The sequence below is a fragment of the Furipterus horrens genome, unplaced genomic scaffold (assembly GCF_987537825.1).
Source record: "Furipterus horrens unplaced genomic scaffold, mFurHor1.1.pri manual_scaffold_3, whole genome shotgun sequence".
Lineage (NCBI taxonomy): Eukaryota > Metazoa > Chordata > Mammalia > Chiroptera > Furipteridae > Furipterus > Furipterus horrens.
In genome coordinates, this window is record NW_028327173.1 from 167,243,563 (window position 1) to 167,257,852 (window position 14,290).

Here is a 14,290-nt window from a genome sequence, read left to right on the forward strand (position 1 = left end):
GAATCATTGGTTTGCCAGAGAATGAGGAAGATGAACTAGAACTTGAAAAATTGAGTGAAAATATAATAAAGGAGAACTTCCCAGACTTGGGGAAGGGAATAGACTTGCAGGTCCAGGAAGCAAGGAGAGTTCCCAAGAGACTGGACCCAGGGAGAACCACTCCAAGACACATTATAATCAAAATGTCAAAAATTAAAGATAAAGAGAGAATCTTAAAAGCAGCAAGAGAGAAGAAAAGAATTATGTACAAAGGGGTCCCAATTAGACTATCAGCTGACTTCTCAAGGGAAACCCTACAGGCAAGAAGAGACTGGCAAGAAATATTCAAAGTAATGAAAATCCAAAACCTACAACCACGAATACTCTATCCAGCGAAATTGTCATTCAGAATAGAAGGACAGAGAAAGTGTTTCCAGGACAAAATAAAACTGAAAGAGTTCATTAGATCCAAACCACTGTTATATGAGATGTTAAAGGGACTGGTTTAAAAAAACAGAAGCTAGGGAGATGAAACAAAGGCAAACTAAATAGGCAACGAGAGTGGAAAAGGAACTGTGGGTACGGGAAGCATATTGGGGGGAGGTCAACAGGGAGGGGGAATGGGGAAAGGGAGGGAGATGATATAGGAATTGGGGATCAAGGTAGGAGGGAATGGAATAGACGGAGAGAGGTTGGGAGGAACTGTATGCACAACTAATGGACATAATCTAAAAGGGGGGGACAACTGGAGGGAGGGGGGCCACCGGGTGGAGGGGAGCAGAGGGAAGGGAAATTGGCACAAATGTAATATTTTAATCAATAAAACACATTAAATCTGAAAAAAAAAATTTTTAAATAAAGTTCTCAATATCTTCATAAAAAAAAAAGAAAACCCTTTATTGTAGTTTTAGTGTGGTTTTGTCTATTTTATTTATTATAGCTATTTTTTTGTCCTTTTATTTTTGTTCTGTTTTAAATTGACATTTTTATTAAGTTGTAGAGTCACATGTAGTTGTAAGAAATACAAAGACACTTTGTACATTTTACCCAATTTCTCCCAATGGTAACATTTTGCAAAACTGTAGTATAATCTCACAAGTAGGATAGTGACATTGACACAGTCCACTAATCTCATTCATATTTGCCCAGTTTTGTGTGTGTGCACATTCTTGCTCGTGTGTGTGTGTGTGTGCAGTTCTCTACAGTCTTACCACATGGGTATTCACCACCACTGTCAAGATTCTAAACTGTTCCATCGCCACAGGGATCCCTGGTATTGTCCTTTTATAATAAAGCAACCTCTTTCTCTATGTAACACCCCTCCCCCCATGAATCCCAGACCACCACTAATCTGTTCTCTATTTCTACAGTTTAGCATATCAGTAATGTTACATATGAAATAATAAGTATGTAAGTAACCTTTTGGAATTGGCTTTTTTCAGTAAGCATAATTTTCTGGAAATTTATGTAGGTTGTTGCGTGTATAAATATTAGGTTGACCAGAAAGTCCATTATGTTTTTTTCCATAAAATAAAAGACACATTTTTCATTTTCACCAATAACTACAGTAGTCCCTCTCTATATCGCGGCCTCACTCTATCGCGGGATTTTAAAAAATATTATATTTAATTATTTATCGCGGATTTTTCGCTGTATCGCAGGATTTTGCAGTACTATACATGTATGTTGTTAAAGTTATGTAGGTTTAAGAGTGTATAATATGCTTAAGAACATAACTATGTTTATAAAAGTGTGGAAAACGTTAATAAGGGACTGGGAACGGTTTGTAAGTGTGGGAAGGGTTTATAAAGCCTTAAAATATATATAAATACTAAAATAAATGTAAGGTTCCTACTTCGCGGATTTTCGCCTATCACCGGGGTGTCTAGAACGTAATACCTGCCATAAGAGAGGGAATACTGTATTAATTTGGATATTTTGAGTACTTTGGCTATCTCCCACTATTGGCTTCTAGTAGTAGAGGCTAGGGGTGCTGCTAAACATCTTTCAATGAATGCATAAGACAGCCCCACAGCAAAGAATTATTTGGCCAAAATGTTAATAGTACCAAGAAACTTCGCAAACCACTTTGACATGTTCAAACTGCTTTGATTTCTGGTGAGGGCACATGTGCCTGGGTTGTGTGCAAGGTGCCTGGTTTGGGCACGTGGAAAGAGGCAGCAGATCAATGTTTCTCTCACACATGATATTTTTCTCCCTCTCTTTCTCCTTCGCTTCCCCTCCCTCTAAAAATAAATAAATAAGTAAATAAATAAATAATAAAGTATAGTTGACATACTGTATTAGTTTCAGGTATACAATATAGTAACTTGACATTTATATACTTTACAAAGCGATCATGAAAAGCCTAGTATCTATCTGTCATCGTACAAAGTTATTGTGATATTAAGTGTATTCCCTCTGCTGTACTTTATATCCCCCAAAATATGGAATGCTTTGTGAAGTTGTGTCATCCTTGTGTGAGGGTCATGCCAATCTCCTCAGTAGAGTTGTTCCAGTTTTAGTATATGTGTTGATGAAGTGAGCACTGTCATTTTAGTCTTATAGAAGTTTGTATTTAATGAAATCTGTCGATTTTTTAATCACTCCTGAATTTCATGTCTAATTTAAAGAGAACTTTCTCACCTCAAGATTATAAAAATATTAACCTTTTTTTTTTTACCCTAAATATTTTGATTTTTAGTTTTTAAAAATCATTTGGTATTTGTTTTGGTGTGTTATAGAAACCTCACTTTAAAAGATCCAGTTGGAGAGTCAGTATTCCTCTCAATCATTTGATAAATATTCTTCAAAGTTTTTCATTGATTTGAGATGCCATCTTTATCATAATCTAAAATGTTAAATATATTTGAATCTGTTGTAGGTCTTTCAGTCAATTTATCTGTTATATCATCATATCATGCGTTTTTAAAAAAATTCCTTACCAGAGGATATGTTTATTGACTTGAGAGAGAGGATAAGGGTTGGGGGGGAGTATCCATTGAGAAACACTGATCAGTTGCCGTCTACGTATATGCATTCCCAACTGGTAATCGCACCCACATTTTTTGGTGTATGGGATGATGCTCCAACCAACTGAGCCACCCTGCCAGGGCTCCATATCATACTTTTAATGAGCTGTTGTGGGCCTGTGAGATATTATAATGTCTAGGAGGAGGCACAGTATGATATAACTAAGTTAAGAGCTTAGCTTGGGAGTTAAGACTATTTAAATGTTAGCTCCGCTATATTTACCAGTTAGGTGACTTAGTGTGAATTATTTAAATTTTGTAGACCTCAGTGTTGTCTGTAGAATGGCCATTATGAGATTATATACATTATAGGGTTATTGTGAGAATTAAATGCATTGATATATGTAAAGCTCTTTTAATGCTATGTACAATAACATAGTATGTGCCATGTAGGAGTTAGGTTATTGTAACATGGCAAAGTTGTCCTCATATTTCCTCTTTCTAGACTAGCTTTAAAAATATTTTGTGCCCTGGCTGCTGTGGCTCAGTGGATTGAGCGTTGGCCTACAAGCCAAGTGTCTCTGGTTCGATTCCCAGTCAGGGCATATGACTACATTGCACATCAGGTCCCCAGTTGGGGGCGCGAGTGATATTTCTCTCCCTCTCTTTCTCCTTTCCCCTCTCTCTAAAAATAAAATAAACAGACAAATAAATAAATTATTTTTAAAAAATGTTTTGTTAGGCCCTGGCTGGGTAGCTCAGTTGGTTGGAGCATCGTCCCAATACTCCAAAGTTGTGGGTTCAGTCCTCAGTCAGGGCACATACAAGAATTAACCAATGAATATGTAAAATAAGTGGAACAACAAATTGATCTCTCTGTCTCTCTCTAATAAATAAAAATATAAAAATATGTTTTGTTATATTCTTCCCAAAATCCAGTTCACCTATTGATTGGAATTACATTGACTTTATGGATTTAATTTGAGGGTGAAATGGACTTTATGATAATGTAATAAACTATTACATTATTATTATATAAAATTGGCTTACCACCTAAAAACATGGTATATCTATACATCTTCATTTACTCAAGTGAAGGGTCTTGTGTCAGTTCTGGATTTAATAGATGGAGGTACTGTTTTCTATTCTCACCCAATCCAAAACACAAAAAGTAATATTGGAACCTATGTAAACTTTACAGGTGTGACATTATTGGCTTATTTTTTCCCTTAGGATAAAAGCAGTAGAAAAACATGATGTCATACACCACATCATTAGATGTTGTACATATAAGTGTTTGAACATATACATTGGTGGTTTAAGCAGGTCTTCTCAGTGCTCTCACATTTCTTCACCCTAAAGTGCTTGAGTGTTTGAATAAAGAAGAAAAATTGAAGTAATGATAAACTTTGGGACAGTAATAATAAAACTCAGAATATATGTGAATATGTGTGTGTGTGTGTGTGTGTGAATATTGAATGAGTATATTTAAATGAAGTGTGCAAATGCAGTGGTTCTGTGAATCTGGCCATTGGGATTTTCTAAGGGAGCATCACCCCACCCCTACCCCAAGCCAGATCCCTGCTTTAGGAGTGAATGCCTATATGCCCAGTTTTTTCAATCACTATCCTCTTTCCTCTCCTCAGTCTGTCTTACCATCTGTCTGTGAATTCTAGCTAGAATTTTTGTATTTTTAGATTATTTTTAAAGGAGAACCTGCTTTTGGTTGTGTATAAATGAGCTGCTGGAAACCCAGACTCCAACCTGCATATATCAATTAACTGTTTCACGAAAATAGCAAGTAGGACGAAAGATTCCAGTGAAGGCTGTAGGGGATTCATGTACACATGCACTTAAACTATGCTTGTTCCTGTTTTCCTTATTCTTATTTTGACCAAGAAGTGTTGAGCTGAAAGATCATTAAAGATGCCAGTCAAAATACAGCAATATATTTATACTATTCTTCTGATTTTTGTGTATGTCTGTTATTTTTTTCTTTTTTTAATTGTTTTTCTATTACAGTTGTCCCATTTTTTCCCTCATTGTTCTCCCCTGCCGCACCCACCTCCCTCTCTCCCACAGTCAGTCCCCACCCTGTTGTCCATGTCCAGGAGTCATTTATACCAGTTCCTTGATGAAGATTTTAATAATATTTGTGGGAGTACAGTAATATATAGAAGTAAATAAATAAAAGTAATAATGATCAATTATGTAGAATAATATGTACTTAAAAAGGAAATGTTAGCCCTGGCTGGGTAGCTCAGTTGTTTAGAGCGTTGTCCTGATATGCCAAGGTTGCAGGTTTGATCCCCAGTCAGGGCACATGCAAGAAGCAGCCAATGATGCATAAATAAATGGAGCAACAAATCAGTGTTTCTCTCTCCCCCTCTCTCTTCTTTCCTCTCTGTCTCTCTCCTCTTTAAAATCAATAAATAAAAATAAAAACATTTTATTATACATACAAAAGTATACTATAAGCTTACAGCTTAATGAATTTTTCAATTTGAACACACCAGTGTAACCAGCACCCAGATCCAGAAGCATAACGTTACTAGCTCCTATATACCACTATGCTTACTAATAACAGCATACATTAGTTTTGCCTGTTTTCAGTTTTGTTTTAAAAGATTTTTTTTTTAAATTTAGTTTTAGAGAGAAAAGAAAGGAAAGAAAAAGAGACGGAGAGAAACATCAATGTGTGGTTGCCTCTTGCATGCCCTAACCAGCAACCCAGGCATGTGACCTGACTGGGAATCAAACCGGTGACACTTTGGTTCACAGACCAGCACTCAGTCCACTGAGCCACACCAGCCAGGGCTAAATTTTATGTGTACATTTGAACTTTTGATAGTCATAAACATAATTGCATATAGTAGTTTGCTCACTCTCATTTCTCTGTATAAGTCCATTGTGAAAATATACCATAATTTATTTAACAATTCTGTTGATGAGTATTTGAGCATCTATCGTTTTAGATTACCTCTTACCCATTTTTTAAAAATATTGTAGGGCTATGGTAATTTTCTGAAATACAGTGCTGAGGAAATCTGAAAATTTTTATTTATCATTTCTCTAGAAATTTCATAATGGTGATTTTACATCCTTCAATTTAGAAACTTGTCCACATATTTTCCAAAGCCATTGCTTAAGTTACCCATTACCTCAGTTAGCTTTTGCTGTGTAAAAAGCAATTCAACTTAATGGCTTAAAACAACAATTACCTACTTAGCTTTTTTTAATTCTGAGGGTTAGCAGTTTAGACTGTATTCTGCTACATGGTTCTGGTGATCTGTGCCAGACCTGGCTTACTTACCTTGGTTGGGTCACCTGAGCCACCTTCTCCATGTGGTTATTCATTCTCTAGCAGTACCGCCCCCTCACCCCCCCAGGAGAAAGTGTGGGATGTATGACTGGCCTCTGGAAACTCAGGCAGGGAACTGGCACTCCTTTGCTTCCTTCACTTTCCACTGGCCAAAGCAAGTCAAAAAGCTAGCACAGGTTCAAGTGGTAAAGAAGTGGAATACCATCTCTCTTCTTTTTTAAAGATTTTATTTTTGATTGCTGGGGGTAGGGTGTATAAGGGGACTAAATGGTAATGGAAAAACATACAATAAAGATTAAATTTAGAAAGATTATATTGTTATTTATTTTTAGAGAGAGGGGAAGGGAAGGAGAAAGAGAGGGAGAAAAACATCAGTGAATGAAACATTGATCTGTTGCCTCTCTCCACGTGTCCAAGCCAGGGACCTGCCGCAACCCAGGCGCGTATGCCCTCACCAGAAGTCAAAGCAGTGGCCTTTTGCTTTGTGGGACAGTGCTCAGCCAACTGAGCCATGCCAGTCAGGGCAGAATTCCATCTCTTGATGAGAGAATTGCAAATAGGTGTGTTCAGGGAGGGGAGGAATTTGCAACCTACAATATCCGTATTTGCATTTGCTTTTAGGAAAATAAATCCCAGTGATCCAAATTGACTGACATCTTTTCGTTTTTGATATGCATTCATATAAACTTTTATTTTTACCTGTTTAAAACTGTTTGGAATGGTAAATGGAACTAGGCCTATTTCCTATCAGGATATTGTTCTTTCTCTCTCTGCCATTTCTCCTGTGATATTCATTTTATCATTCCAGATGCTTAAGAATACGTCTTCAACAAAGCTTTCCCTGACTTTGTGTCATTGCGCCCCACCCCTACCCTGGCATCTTTACTTTGAACGCCCCCATGGCAGTATTTAGCATCCATAATGTTTTATTATATCCAGTTGTTTTCATACCTGTTTTCTCTTATTAGACGCTAAGCTTCTGTATGTATCCCCAGTGTCTGACATGCGAATCTTTTAAAATGATGAATTGTGACAAAGCTTCTAGAGTGTTTCTTTACCAAATCTAGCTACACTATTTTAATACAGAATTGTTTATCCCTGTATTTCTATTTGGATGTAAATGCTGCTAATTTGACTAGATGATAGTTACTGTTTAGATTTACATTACTGAGAAAGTTTAAATATCACAATCCATATATGCAAATAATTGCTATTACTTCTTTTTGTACTACTCATGTTATTCTGATTAAATAGTTTTTTTTTCCCCTATGATACTGTGCTTTTATTTAGAATGTAGTATTTTATATAGATATGCCCTTAATACTTTGGCAGATGGATTAATTCAGTGTATATAAAGAACATGTTGTCTTTTTTTTTTTTTTTTTTTTGCCTACTAATCATCCGAGTCTCTGCCCTTTGGGGCAGTTCCTCACCTTGTAAGCCAGTGTCTATAAAATCAGAAAATGCCAGATCTTACTTTACTAGCTCTGTTAACAATGAGGGTTTGAGACCTTGACCCAAGTTTCACCAGCCAGATATACCATCTCTAATATTTTCAATCAGTTGCTCATGTCAAGGGACGGGGAACCTTTACAGTGGTGGTGGCCACAGCACCATACAGTGTCAGTCAGTGGCACCAGTGGTTCAGTGACAAAGGCGGCAGTGTTATCAGACTGACAGTGTGGTCTGATTTCGTTAGTGGTTCTGGTTGTGCCTCTTTCTGTGCCTGCTTGTTTTCTGAGCCTAATTCTCCAGATTTCCTGGGAGCTTTATGAGTTACCCACTCACCTTCATCTTTTGCTTAAATCAGCCAGAGTCAGTTTCTGTAACAGCCACAAACCATGAGTAATTTAGTAAGAAGTCGAATTATGAGAGTAGAAACCACAGTACATATTAAATGTTGTACAGGGCATGCCTTGGAAAGACTTAAGTAATTCAAAAGGTTGTCTTTTTTTTTTAATCTACTGACAAGTTGCTCTAGTAACCCAAAGAAGTGAAGGAGAAAGCAGCTGCCTCATTGCCCAGATATCGATTTGTTCAGATGTCTAAATGCCTCATGATACTATAAAACCACAAAATTTTTCTTAACAACAAAAAAAGCACATCTTATTCAGAGACAAAACTCATGAAATATTATATCTATATTACACAGAAATGTGATAACATATAACAGATTATATGTAATTTAAAGAACGGAAAAGTCAGTGGAAGAGTATTTGGAAACAGGTTTATTGAAGGAGTCTATTGGGCTTGCTGGAACTCAAATAATGGGTAGCATTTGGGTGGAAAGAAGAAATGTTTGGAAAGGTACACGTCAGTCGGGAAAATGTAATTGTTAATTATTGTCACTGAGAACTTTTGATAATATTTAGATACCCTTGCTTCAGATAGGACAAAGACGAGAGGGGAGAAAAGTAAGGGGGATGTTAGGATTATAGAAAAGTGTGTGCTATCACTCTTAATTCTCAGGACTGGGTATATAACTGGGACTGTTACAAGTCTGCTTGTGAAAAATATGTAGACATTTATTGTTGCAGAATTTCTTGTTTTTCAATTCCCTGAAGGCTCTCAACAATTCTTTTTAAGGGGCAGGAAGATTTAGCTGTTCTTTCTCTCTTTTTTTTTTTAACTAAAAAAAAAACCAATTTGATCTATGAATACATTTTTGAAATTCATGCTTCCTAAAATCTGTTGATAACCAGTGATTTATTTTCCTGTCAGCCATCCTAAGCCTCACAAAACGTGCTTCCTCTCACTTCATTTTGTAAATATATTTTCATAATGGACTTCTTCCAGATAAAAGTAAGTCTTTGCTCCCATGATTATTTTGCAGACTTTGTTGTAGCACTGATTTGTCTTATTCTATTCTAATTTTTGTTTTTACATTTGATTGCCAACCTCTCCCATCCCTATCTATGAGCTGTTTGATAAAGTCAGAGACTAATTCATCTCTGCATCTCCATTATCTGGCATGTACCTGGGCTCTGTAATTATTTTAAAAAGTATTTAATGAATTCTTTTCTTTAAGTGCTCGTTGAAAGGAGTTGAGAGAATTAAGATTTTTCTTTAGCTTAGAGTTATCACAGACATTAAGTATTGTATAACTGGTCTGGTATGTATATTTGTTTTATCTGTGTGAAAAGACTTAAGATACCTTGGTCCAGATGTGATTTGTTTTGGGATCTAGTGATTTCCAACAGTTCACTACCTCTAGCCTGCGATGGTGCTGTTATGCTCTTTTTTTTTTTTTTCCATTTAATAGACTTTATTTTTAGAACAGTTTTACAGAAAAATTGAGACAGAAGTACAAAGTTCTAATATATCCCACCCCCATATTCCCCAATTATTAACATCTTACTAATTAGTATGGTATATTTGTTACTATTACTTAACCAATATTAAGATATTATTATTAACTGATTACCATACTTTATTCAGATTTCCTTAGTCTTTGCCAAATATCCTTTTCTGTCCTAGGATCCCATCCAGGAAACCACATTACATTTAGTTATCATGTCTCCTGAAACTCCTCTTCACTATGACAGTTTTTCAGATTTTTCTTGTTTTTGACGACCTTGACAGTTTTGAGGTGTTGTGGTCAGATCTTTTATAGACTGCCCTAAATCCATATTTATCTGATGTTTCCCTTGGGAATAGACTGTAGTTAACCAGTTTTGGGAAGAAGAACCACAGAGGTAAAGTAACGTTTTCACCCGTTATATCAAAGATATATACTGTTTACATGATTTATGCTAATGTTGAAACTTGATCACCTGGGTAAGATAGTGTTGGGGTTTCACACTGCTAAGTTACTCGTTCCCCATCTTTTGATACTGTACTGTGTGGAAGGAAATCACCATGTGTAGCCCACACTTAATGAGTGAGGAGTCAGTCAAGTGCTCTTTCTCCTTGAGATCAGAGTATTTATATAAATTGTTTGGAATTCTTCTGCATGGATGATTCTGTTATGTTTTTTAATAACTCAGTTTATAGTAGTGAGGAAGGTGGAAAGCAGTAAGGTGTTTGACAGAACTCCCCAGCTCCAAGGGTCTTGTCCCTAGGTTCTTGTTTTTGTAGACAGAGTCGTGTCAAGTGCTCTTAAGTAAACACTGTTGGGTTGCGATTTATTGGTCTAGATTGCTTTTGTTTCACTGCCTTTTGCTGCATAGACTTTCTTGAAAGTGATGTTAGTGATCCTCTGGAAAACATTAAATGCCTTGTCTATGTCCCTGTGTCCAAAACAATGTACCTCGGGCTCTGATGGTTTATGAAAAGTCAGCTTCAGTTTTAAGGAAGGAGGAGGAGGTTTTATGACAAATACAGCCACATTGCACATTGAAAGAAAATATTTGTTATACTCATACGCTTTAGGAGGCAAAGACCAAGACCCTCTGGAATAAATAAAAGAAGGTATATCTTCACTTTTTCTTAAATGTTTATATCTGACATATGACTACAGTAAACATTTCACTCTAGCCAATTAGTTTAGATCACTGGTTTTGAGTGTGGTCCCCAGATCAGCATCATCACCATCACTTGGAAGTCTACCAGAATGCAGGTTTCCACCTCTGTATCAGACCTAACCATCCCGGAAACTCAGGGATTGAGGCCCAGCAATCTTTCTGAACAATTTCCTTCCTTCTCCCATAATGATTCTGATAGCATATTGCTTTTCCTACAGAGTAGCATTTGCTTTTCCTAAAGGGCCATGAAAAATATTTGCTCTTTTAATCAGTTTCTGATTCCTAAGATGTTAGTTCATATTCTTCTCTCTTAAGATCACGTTTGTGGAACTGATATATCTAGAACAAGGGTTGGCAAAACACAGACTGCAGACCAAATCAGGGCTACCTCCTGTTTTGGTAGTCTGTGAGCTGAATGGTTTTAACCTTTTCTTTTTTATTTTATTTATTTATTTTTTAATTTTTTAACAAGGTTACTTTATTTTATTTTATTTTATTTTTTTCATTTTATTTATCTGTTTTTAGAGAGGGGGGAAAGGAGAAAGAGAGGGAGAGAAACATCAACGTGCGGTTTGCCTCTCACGTGCCCCCAACTGGGGATCTGGCGTGCAACCTAGTCATGTGCCCTGACTGGGAATCAAACCAGCGACACTTGGTTTGCAGGCTGGTAACCTTTTCTTTTTTAATGGTTTTATTGAGATATAATTTACGTACCATGAATGTTACCCATTTAAAGCATACATTTCAAAGGTTTTTAGTATATTCACAGAGTTGAATAGTTCATCATTGTCTAATTTTAGAACATTTTTATGGCCCCCAAAAGAACCTTGTATACTCAAGCAATCAGCCTCTACTTCCCCCAGACACTGCCCCTCCACCACTCTAGCTGAAAGTAACCACTAATCTACTTTCTATTAATTTTCCTATTCTGGACATTTCATATAAATGGAATTATACAATAAGTATGTGGTCTTCTGTGGCTAGCTTCTTCCACTTAGCATAATGTTTTTAATGATCATTCATATTATAGCATGATTCAATACTTCATTCTTTTTTATTGCCAAGTAATATTCCATCATATGGATATACCATGTTTTACAGACCCATTTGTTAGTTGATGAATGTTTGGGTTGATCTTTACATTTTTAAATGGTTGAAAAACATAAAAAGAAGAATAATGTTTTATGATGTGAAATTACGTGAAGTTCAAATTTTATTGTCCACAAATAAAGTTTTGTGGAAACACAGCCATACACATTCCTTTACATATCATCTGTGACTGTTTTCATGTTACAGTCTCAGAGTTGAACAGTGACAAACTGTATAGCCTTCAGAGCCTAAAATATTTACTGTCTGGCCCTTTACAGAAAAGATTTGTTGACCCCTAATCTTGAACAGTGTTTCTCAATTTTTTTCTTCATTATTGTTTCCTAAGGAGCGTTTTTAGACATCTTCTCCCTAACTGCCTTAGTCCCATGAAATCTTAGTACCAGATGCATGCTGTATATCTCTTTATATTCTTTCCCTGTGGTCAGAAAGTCGTCATAATAGCTTATAGTTATTCTGCCCCCCTCAGGTGGTGATACCCACAGTGAAAACATACTATCGAGTAGTGTTTTGGTTTGGTTTTTTTCCTAACTAAAGTTTTTCAGATGGATTAGATTTCTCTCAGAAATTTCTAGTGTTGATGTTTTCAAACAGTATGTTAGATTTCAAACCTACTGTTAGATTTCTAAACTCTAAGATATTTAACTGTCAGCCTATGACAACAAGATTATAAGATCTTTTCATTTAAAAATTTGAGGAAATTTTGGTGAATCTTCAAAATATTTCAGACATTTGCTTTAGTTAATACACTGGTTTATTGTAGAGTTTATTAGTAAATTTAGCTATACGGTAGTCCCTCTCTATATTGTGGCTCACTTATCGCGGCCTCACTGTATTGCGGGATTTTTAAAAATATTATATTTAATTATTTATCGCGGATTTTTCGCTAAATCGCGGGATTTTGTGATACTGTATACGTATGTTGTTAAAGTTACGTAGGTTTAAGAGTATAGAATATGTTTAAGAACATAAGTAGTGTTTATCAAAGTGTGGAAAAGGTTAATAAGGGAGTGGGAAAGGCTAATAAGGGGCTGGGAATGGTTTATAAGTGTGTGGGAAGGGTTTAAAAAGCCTTAAAATATATATAAATACTAAGATAAATGTAAGGTTCCTACTTCGCGGATTTTCACCTATCACGGGCATGGGGGTGTCTAGAACGTAATACCCGCTATAAGTGAGAGAATACTGTACACAGAGGCCACAGTTTTTTGTTTTTTGTTTTTTTTTTAGATTTCTCTGAAAAGTGAGGATTTTTATTGTCAGCTGGCTTAGGTCTGCAATTCTCCTATGCCTTATAATACATTTTTTTAAAAGATTATTTTTCTGTTCTCTTCCCCATCTTCTTCTTCTCCCTCAGAGCATCTGCTCTTGTTGAAGAAGGAATAGGCAGAACTTTGTGAGGTTTGAAAGCCAGGAGAGAGGAAGGGCTGGTGCAAAGAGGAGCCTTTTTTTTTTTTTTTTTTTTTTTTTTTTGGTCAGTTGTTGATAGCTTTGTGTTTAGTAATCCAGAATCGGTCATTAATCTTGATGAAAACAGATAGTTTTTTGTTTTTAATGTAGATAAAAACCTCAAGTCTAGTAGCAAAATGAAGTGCATTTTAGTCCCCTTCCTCTTCTCCACCAAATACATGGAAGGGGAAAAGAGTTCCATTGCCCTGGAAGGAAAATAAATTATAAATGAATTGCACAGGGACTATAACTGATAACACAGAAAGGGAATTGTTATCCAGGTAGAACCTCTTCTCTTTACCCTTGCCTTTTGGGTCCTACTATTTACTGAAATTAGACCTTTAGTCTCTTCAGCTTAAGTGGGTGTTTCTGAGATAGGTGAGTCTAGAACCTACTCCCCAGTGTGTATATGTATTTTATGCTGTGTGAAAGTAGGGAAGAAAATGGTTTAAGATCAGTCTTTCTCAAACTTTGAACTTGCCTTACATGTAGTATGTATACATATAAATATATAATTTTGTCTGAATTTTTTTTTTAAGTATATTTTATTGATTATGTTGTTACAGTAGTTCCAATTTTTTCCCCTTTACTCCCCTCCACTCAGTATCTCCCTCCCCCAGCATCCCCCCCCAAGTCCATACCCATGGTTCGTAAAAAATAACTATCCCTCCCTCTCAGATATTAAGACCCTTTGTAATCTTGTAAAGGACAATGGGCGAAGGTCTCAAGCTCCTCTAGCTGCTTCAAGCTGGACATGGTCGTCGTCCTACCTACCCTTGGGTCCAGAAATCCCTAATAACAGTGGGGGTGTGGAGGGGAGGGTGGCCTTCCCACATGGGGAAGGATTGTGCAGACTCCAGGTCAGTTGGCTGTCTCCGGACAACGGCGTGCTTGGTTTAGCAGGCTGGCTTCCTTGTTGTGTTCTGGGGGCAACAGATTTGGCAAAAAGGGTTAAAAAGCATCATTCAATCCATAACTACTAGGTGACAAAAGGCAGG

The 14,290-nt window shown here is 36.4% G+C and overlaps 1 protein-coding gene and 1 non-coding gene across 3 annotated transcripts in view; one reads left to right on the forward strand and one right to left on the reverse strand.

The window, feature by feature from the left end:
• The window catches only part of ZNF609 (zinc finger protein 609), a 191,490-nt gene that overhangs the window by 52,103 nt on the left and 125,097 nt on the right, over positions 1–14,290 (forward strand). The window lies entirely within an intron of this gene.
• On the reverse strand, positions 2,421–2,528 carry LOC150016626 (U6 spliceosomal RNA). Its single transcript, XR_016510227.1, has one exon. It is a non-coding gene; the product is annotated as a U6 spliceosomal RNA (small nuclear RNA).